This window comes from Pseudophryne corroboree, chromosome 6 (genome assembly GCF_028390025.1).
Source record: "Pseudophryne corroboree isolate aPseCor3 chromosome 6, aPseCor3.hap2, whole genome shotgun sequence".
Taxonomy (NCBI): domain Eukaryota; kingdom Metazoa; phylum Chordata; class Amphibia; order Anura; family Myobatrachidae; genus Pseudophryne; species Pseudophryne corroboree.
In genome coordinates, this window is record NC_086449.1 from 278,354,761 (window position 1) to 278,363,711 (window position 8,951).

General features: G+C 43.9%; 1 long non-coding RNA gene across 1 annotated transcript in view; it reads left to right on the forward strand.

Annotated features, from left to right (window-relative positions):
* Nucleotides 1-8,711, forward strand: part of LOC134935188 (uncharacterized) — a 55,893-nt gene extending 47,182 nt beyond the window's left edge. The window contains exons 2-3 of the long non-coding RNA XR_010179973.1: nucleotides 6,355-6,442; nucleotides 7,208-8,711. This is a non-coding gene — a long non-coding RNA (uncharacterized LOC134935188). The remainder of the gene's footprint in view (nucleotides 1-6,354; nucleotides 6,443-7,207) is intronic.
* The last annotated feature ends 240 nt before the right edge of the window (nucleotides 8,712-8,951 follow it).

Below are 8,951 nucleotides of genomic sequence, written 5' to 3' on the forward strand. Positions count from 1 at the left end.
TGACTGATCCCTAGCTTCTGCCTTGTCTAATCTTTTATGCAATAGATTGACATTTGCATTCAAGACATTCAGCTTATCCACCCATTCCGGTGTTGGCGTTGCCGATGGCGACCTGACATTCAAGCACTCCCCCTCCACATTAAGCGAGCCTTCTTCGTCAAACATGTTGACACACGCGTACCGACACACTTCACACACACACACACACACACACACACACACACACACACACACACACACACACACACACACGGAACCCCTTTCCTGAAGACAGTTTCCCTGTCAAGGCCCTTTGGATAGACAGAGAGAGAGTATGCCAGCACACACCCCAGCGCAATAACCCTGGAGACCAACACAAAATGTTTTTCCCCAGCAGCGCTGTATAATATGTAAACCGCCAATTATGTGCCCCCCCCCTCTCTTTTAAGCACCCTTTCACCGTGTGTAAGCAGGGGAGAGTCCGGGGAGTTTCCTCTCAGCAGTGCTGTGGAAAGAAAATGGCGCTGGTGAGTGCAGAGGGAGAAGCCCCGCCCCCTCGGCGGCGGGCTTCTGTCCCGCTCAAACTTAGTAAAATATGGTGGGGGCTCTTTTATATACATGTTTAGAGCCCACCTGTACATGTATATAGTCTTTTTGCCATGCAGAGGTTTATATTGCTGCCCAGGGCGCCCCCCCTGAGCCCTGCACCCTTAAAGTGACCGGAGTATGTGAGGTGTATGGGAGCAATGACGCACAGCTGCAGCGCTGTGCGTTACCTCAGTGAAGCTGAAGGCTTCTGCCGCCTGACGACTACTGTCTTCTGTACTTATAGCTCTGTGAGGAGAAAGGTGGCGCGGCTCCGGGGGTGGACGCCCAGTAAGAACCTGCGTTCACCCCCTCTGGAGCTAATGGTGTCCAGTAGTCAAGGAAGCAGAGCCTATCTTTGACAAGAAGGTCTGCTCCTCTCTCCTCAGTCCCTCGATGCAGGGAGCCTGTTGCCAGCAGTGCTCCTTGTGAAAAAGTAGTAAAAGGTAGAAAAAAATCCAAACAAAAATGCTTCTAGGCAGAGAACTCTGGAGAGCTCTCTGCAGTGCACCCATCTTGCTCTGGGCACAGTGTAAAACTGGGGTCTGGAGGAGGGGCATAGAGGGAGGAGCCAGTGCACACCCAGAGTCCAAAGCTTTCTTGAAGTGCCCTATCTCCTGCCGAGCCCGTCTATTCCCCATGGTACTTACGGAGTCCCAGCATCCTCAAGGACGTTAGAGAAACTAAAGGATGTCATAGCAACATGGCTTACCCCACATAGACTCTCCTCAGGATTTGTGATTTCTGATGTCACAAATACAGTATTGTGAGAGCATTACAGCCTGGTGAATTCAAACTTGTGCATGTTTTTTTTTTAAATGTCAAGGGCATGTAAAAGATGATACTATATGTGGCCCGAAACATTTTGAGACATACAGTATATGGCATTTAGCTACCACATGCAGAAGATTGCAGCACCTGTAAAAACAGTTACACTTGCCTTGCCACCACCTGAAGCAAGAAGTGATAATAAGGTAGAATTCCACACTTTATATGCTCAGTGGATGGAGGAACAGCAAAATCCATCCGCAGCTATACAATAAGCCATGATATTGGGAGAGGAGGGGGAGTATACCTTAGTCCAGCACAGTGGAGAATAATTTTCTTCTTGTGCAAGTTGCTCAAACACTTGGATATAGCGACCTGTGAAGTGAATTCAGGTGATTTCCATAATTCAGCTTTTGGAAAGTCAGCTTGAGAAATTGAAGGAGGGGATGATATTACATGATTCCGATAAGTATGTCATGTCAAGTTCTTTATTTGCTTTACCAGGATCCAAGGGTTGCCAATATCTTGGAATCAGATCACTATATTTTGGAGACTTTGCTTGATCCTAGTTTAAGTGGTACATTGTGTCTTTCTTTCCAATTGAGCAAGGGGGTCATTCCAAGTTGATCGCTCACTGCCGATTTTCGCAGTACAGTGATCAGGTTAAAAAATGCCAAAACTGAGCATGCACATGCACCGCAATGCACACGTGCATCGACCGGTCACAAAGAGCATCGCTGCTGTGCACTGGATCTAGCAAAGATTCCATTCGCACAGCCGATTGCAAGGGGATTGACAGGAAGAGGGCATTTATGGGTGTCAACTGACCATTTTCTGGAAGTGTTTTGGAAAATGCAGGCGTGTCCAGGCGTTTGCAGGGCGGGTATCTAACGTCAATTCCGGGCCCTTCGACGCTGCAATCATTGCACAGAATAAGTAACTACAGGGCTGGTCTTGTTTTGCACAAAACGTTTTTGTACCACTCAGCTGCACAGGCGTTCGTACACTTGAAAAGTGAAAATACACTCCCCCGTGGGTGGTGACTATGCGTTTGCACGGTTGCTAAAAGTAGCTAGCAAGCGATCAACTCGGAATGACCCCCCAAGATCATAAGAAATGCTAAGAGCTCTGGGGAGCAAGTTGTCAGCTCAAGTGGTGGTGATGCAAAGGAGTCAACAAAACATTTAGACATCTGGTCGTTTCTAAAAGAATTGCTTAAAATTACTGATACTGTACCTCTACCATAACTCCATCTAATATGGTCACCACCCAAAGAATGATGGAGGATTATTTTCATGACACCATACAAATAGGCATGTCACAGAGTACTTTTGACTAGTGGAAGGAAAATATAAGCAATTTTGAGGCCTTTGTACAAACTGGCTTTGCATTAGTTAAGCTGCCACCCTGCAGTGTGTGCTCAGAAAGACTTTCAGCACAGCTGGAAAAAAGGTGATGTTCATCAAAATGTACTACAAATTCTGTGAGGAATACTCGCAATTACCAGGGGCAAATGCAGGATTTAGTGAGGTGGGTTTCTGTGAGGACGGGGGGGGGGGGGGGGGTGTCTGTGTATATAGTATGTATATGTGCATGTATATATGAATATATATATATAAATATATACACACACACGTACATATTTACACACATATATATATATATATATATATATATATACACACACACACATATATATCATACTTGCCTACTCTCCCGGAATGGCCGAGAGGCTCCCAAAAATCGGGTGACCCTCCCGACCCCACGGAAGAGCAGGGAGGTCTCCTGATTTCAGGGGTACTCTCTGCCCAGCCACCCACTTAGCGAGTAAAGTGGGCGGTCCGGCCAGGAGATGACGCGATTCTTGTTGAATCGCGTTATAATAGCCACACCCCCTGCTGTATAATGTCGGTAATAGCGGCATTACACAGCGGGGGCGTGGCTTACATGATGCGATCCCGCAGCCACGCCCCCGTCCCACCTCCGCCACGCCCTGTCTCGCCTCTGGCCCGCCCCCCTCTGGACGTAACCTCACTGCCCGCCCCCCTGCTGAGCCGACCTGGCTGCTCTCTCCCGGAGAGAGCAGCCTAGAAGTCGGCAAGTATGATATATATATATACTGTATATATACATTCATATATATATATATATATATATATATATATATATATATATACACTAACACACACACATACATACATACATACATACATACATACATACATACATACATACATACACAAGCACATTTACATACATAACTACTAATATATACATAAAAAAAAAATTCCCCATCAGGAGCTGGGAGCAGATCGATGGGCAGCAGCGTGAGAATGGAGGGAGCTGCTGCGGCTGAGCATGTGCAACCAGCAGCTCCCCACCGGGCATTCTGTAAGAATTGAGCAACATACAGTGCAGTACTGTACAACATACAGTGCAGTAGCTCTCTGTTGCTGCAGCAGGGCAGCAGCTTCACAGTCGCGATCGCATACACGATCGCAGCTTTTAGCTGAGACGGAGACAGCAGTGTCTCCATCTCAAAAATAGAAAATTCAGCTCATCAGGGGGTTTCTAAGTACTCGGAAACCCCCCCTGCGTGCGCCACTGATTACATCAAAGTACAGAGACTTCTGTAATGGTGTATTCCAACAGGGATGAATTGATAATGTGTGAGGATTATGTACACACTGATGAGGATGAAGTTGGTAGTGACAATGACATCTTGCACCTGCGGAGCTGTTACAGTAGCTGCCTTAAGCTCATTGGTTACTTGTTTTGTTGGCCCAATTCAGACCTGATCGTAGCAGCAAATTTGTTAGCAGTTGGGCAAAACCATGGGGGTAATTCCAAGTTGATCGCAGCAGGATTTTTGATGGCAAATGGGCAAAACCATGTGCACTGCAGGGGAGGCAGATATAACATGTGCAGAAAGATTTAGATTTGGGTGGGTTATTTTATTTCTGTGCAGGGTAAATACTGGCTGCTTTATTTTTACACTGCAAATTAGATTGCAGATTGAACACACCCCACCCAAATCTAACTCTCTCTGCACATGTTATATCTGCCTCCCCTGCAGTGCACATGGTTTTGCCCAATTGCTATCAAAAATCCTGCTGCGATCAACTTGGAATTACCCCCCATGTGCACTGCAGGGCGGGCAGATATAACATGTGCAGAGAGAGTTAGATTTGGGTGGGGTGTATTAAAACTGAAATCTAAATTGCAGTGTAAAAATAAAGCAGACAGAATTTACCCTGCACAGAAACAAAATAACCCACTCAAATCTAACTCTCTCTGCTAATGTTATATCTGCCACACCTAAAGTGCACATGGTTTTGCCCAACTGCTAATAAATTTGCTGCTACGATCAGGTCTGAATTACCCCCTATGTGCCATTGCAGCCAAACTTCTGACACCATGTAAAGTGGACTGGATGCAAATCACCACAGAATGCTGGAGCACTGGGGACCCATTTCTTTACTAGCCATAGACACTGGAACCATGGTGGTCATTCCGAGTTGTTCGCTCGCTAGCAGTTTTTAGCAGCCGTGCAAACGCATCGTCACCATGTATTTTCGCTTTGCAGAAGTGCGAGCGCCTGTGCAGCAGAGCGCCTGCAAAAACATTTTGTGCAAAACAAGACCAGCCCTGAACTTACCCTTCGTGTGCGGTGATTCTAACGTTGGAGGGTTGGCTTTTGACGTTACTCACCCACCCAGCGTTCGCCCAGCCACGCCTGCTTTTTCCCTGGCACGCCTGCATTTTCCCTGGCACGCCTGTGTTTTTCTCAGCACTCCCTGAAAACGGTCAGTTGACACCCAGAAACGCCCCCTTCCTGTCAATCTTCTTGCAGCCGCCAGTGGAAATGAAAACATCGCTAGAACCTGTTCAAAACCACAAAGGACTTTGTACCCGTACGTCGCGTGTGCGCATTGCGGTGCATACGCATGCGCAGAAATGCTGATTTTTGGCTTGAACACTGCGCTGTGAACAACGGCAGCTAGCGATCAACTCGGAATGACCCCCTATGCCTGAAAAACAAATGGATTGCAGTGATGCAACTTCTACCACCATAATACAACATATTGTAGTGGTAGAGTATTAAAGCCCATGGTAACAGAGGAAAAAGTGTAAGACAAATAGTAAAGACACCCCACAGAAATGCAGGCAAAAGGATTCAAGTTGTCTAATGTTTGTCTTGTCACAACTGAGTGTTTTCTCACCTGTGTGTTGCTGTAGTTTTTCCACGTTTGCACTCATTACATTCCAAAATGAAGAAAATATATTTTTTACATTCTACCCACACAACTTATACGTTGTTTTTTTAGTTTCAGACTTTGTATTTTCAAAAAATACTTTTTGCTAATTCAAATGTCAAATAAAATTTAACAAAAATGAACTAATGTGTATATATCTGTTGACATTTTAAAAAAAGTGAACCGAAAGCAAATGGGATTTCTTTTTTAACATACCACAAATAAATACTTTGTGGTTCTTGATTTGGCATTACTTAATCATTTAAAATTGCAACCAGCAGGGTTTATGTGTAGATTTTGACTTAACATTATACTTAACACCAGATATTAAGTTTTATGGAGCAACATATTTTTTTCCATGGGTTTGAAGAAAGAGGAACTTATGGGCCCTACACATTGGCCGATCCGTTGCCGAGCTGCCGACGGCGGATATGGCCGACGGGCGACCCGGCGGCGCGCGGGGGGGAAGGCAGTGATGGGGGGAGTGAAGTTACATCACTCCCCCCCGTCACACGGCTCCATAGAACTGCAGGCAAATATGGACGAGATCGTCCATATTGGCCTGCATGCACAGCCAACGGGGCCTCAGAAATGAACGAGCACGGGGCCGCGCATCGTTCATCGCTGGTGCCACCACACTGCACGATATGAACGTTATCTCGTTCATTAATGAATGAGATCGTTCATATCGTGCAATGATGTCGGCCAGTGTGTAGGGCCTATTAGAGTCCCTCTCCCTATACTTTTCATTCTTTTTTTTGCACAGGTGACAACAACATGCAAGCATCGCTGGTGGTACTCCTAGATTCGGAAGTGGGGCTACTAGGGGTCTCAATGGTCATCAAAATCAGTAGGTAAGGTAAAATATGTTTTCTTTTTTTCGAAGCTCCCCAATGTGGAGGACAAGTCTGACTTATCATCCACAGTTTTAAGGTATATACAAAGGACGAGTCAAGCTTGTCCTTAGCAGCAAAGGGGTGAATTTGCTATTTTGCCATATTTCCAGGAGAATGCTTCTGATACTGCTGTTGCTCCCTTAATGTTGAAAAATGTAGTGTGGAGAGTCACTGAGTATATTTTAAGTCTTTGATGCATGCTCAGACTACCTGTCCTGCATCCAGATTTGGTCAGTGTTTGCCTCATGGGTGTGTAACCTGCTTTACACTGCACTGCATCACACCTTTGGCTATCTACTCTTGTGACAGGCATTGGGGTCTATGTACTAAGCCTTGGAAAGATAATCAGTTGACAGACATAAAGTACCAGCCAATCAGCTACTAACTGCCATGTTACAGGCTGTGTTTGAAAAATTATCTTTAGAAGCTGGCGGGTGGTACTTTATCTCCATCCACTTTATCTCTCTCCAAGGCTGTGTACATATAGTAGACCCCATTGTCACAAAATATTCTAAAAGAACAACATGGAACTGAAAAATTATCTCCTTTGCATTAAACTAAATGGAACAAACTTGATGACCTAGTTTATTTTTTCTGCTTCTCCAGAATATTTTACTGCATGGAATGACAGGTGTCACATTCATAACACCACACTAACATTACATTTCATTTTGTATGCAACATAGGATACAGCAATTTCATTTTAACAACTCTAATTTTCAGATGATTATCATTTCCTGCCTTGGTTACAGAATCAGATGGAAAAAAGTATGGTCGCTATTTTTTGTCATTTCATCTTTACCACAGAATGCAACTTATGAAAATCAGTTAACGATTTAATGAAGGCTTCAGAGATTACTAATGTTTTGTAAGTGAACATCTGGATAAAAATGTTCTAGACCTGGAAAATAATACTGAAACATGAGTTGTTCCCTTTGAATGTTTTAAAATCTCAAGAGCCACCAGCTATAGAAGTTAATAGATGTGCTGTTAAAAGACTGTTTTCATTGCAATACAAAATACAGTAAAAGAAGAATTTCTTATGTTTAGTATTAGTAAATCATATTTTGGGATTACTTTTTGTAAAGGGAAATTGTTTAATTGTGCATACTGTACTGTAAAAACTGTACTCAATTTCACCAGAGTTCTGCCATAAGTATGTTATACAGGCATAAGAACTATTATCCAGAATGTTTGTTTATCAGATAAAAAAACAATTCTGAAACTCAGGGAACATTGTCTGAAATATAATGTACACATGAAAACACATTGCTTATGATGGCACTGAGTATGTTGGTGCAACCTCTATGTGTGCATCTTTTGCCAGTATTGCATCTCTGACTTTATAAAAATGCCACTGCAAGTTTTTCCCAATGTACATCCATGCATGTATCTGCAAGTACAAGTCTAAAACACCTACTTTGCATGTCTTTAAATGCTCAGATACAGCAAATGGTATCTTTAGATGTAACTAGTGGCGATTGCTGCAGTGCACATCACACATTGCATTTTGGGGGGCGGCTAACACATGCAACATTACATGTATTTTTATATGTAATATATATCCTGGCTTCCTTACCTCAGGGATCAGCACTACTGTGCGTTTGACTGCTGCTGCACCAGGAACAAAGCATTCAGCTTTGCTTCTACTTCCTGTATTAGCATGCCCCCCAAATTCCATTGGCTAGTTTCACAGGAGTCTGGGGCAGGATTATAGAGGAAGGACAAGTTGAGAGTAGTGTCTCGGGTGCTCAGTGAAACTCAACGGCCCTGCTGATCCCCAGGGTAAGCAGTCATCACATGTATTACATACAACATTATATGCATGCCCTCCATGTCAGAGTATGGGCTTCAATGTGAACGATTATGCATCTGACTCCAGCAATACGCCTGCAACAATCCTATAACACACCCAAAAGATAGACCCTCTTCCTGCATCTGCAGAGCCAAATCCCAGGACCTCATTAATATTTTCAGGACATTTCTGAGAAAGTGTGTCAAATGCAACTACGATTCTGTGTGCACAGACTCTGTGGATGCTGTGCAGTGAAACTCAGGCACCTGCACAAAACAAACAAAATCGCTCAACTGCATCTGACATTGACATTGTGTCCATCTCAGAATCAGGCCAAATATGTTCCTCTACATGACCTTTAATAGAAATGCTCATCTCAGTGTCTGTATTGCAGACCCTCAGTAATCACTTCTGTTTATATGAGATTTTCAATAAAGATCAACAATTATTCTATTTTATTAATTTTTGTTTTTCATAACTTTCACAAAAAGACACTGCCAGGAAGTGGTACTCACATAGGTTTTTTCTCCTTAAGTTTTCAGCTCCTGTGAATAACCATGCTGTATGGGACAAGTAGCTGTTAGCCTTCAAACTTGCCTTGAAGAAGTAGCAGTCAGGGATGCCAAGAGAAACAACTTACCAGGCTTCCCCTGGAGGGGGTGTGGCAACAAA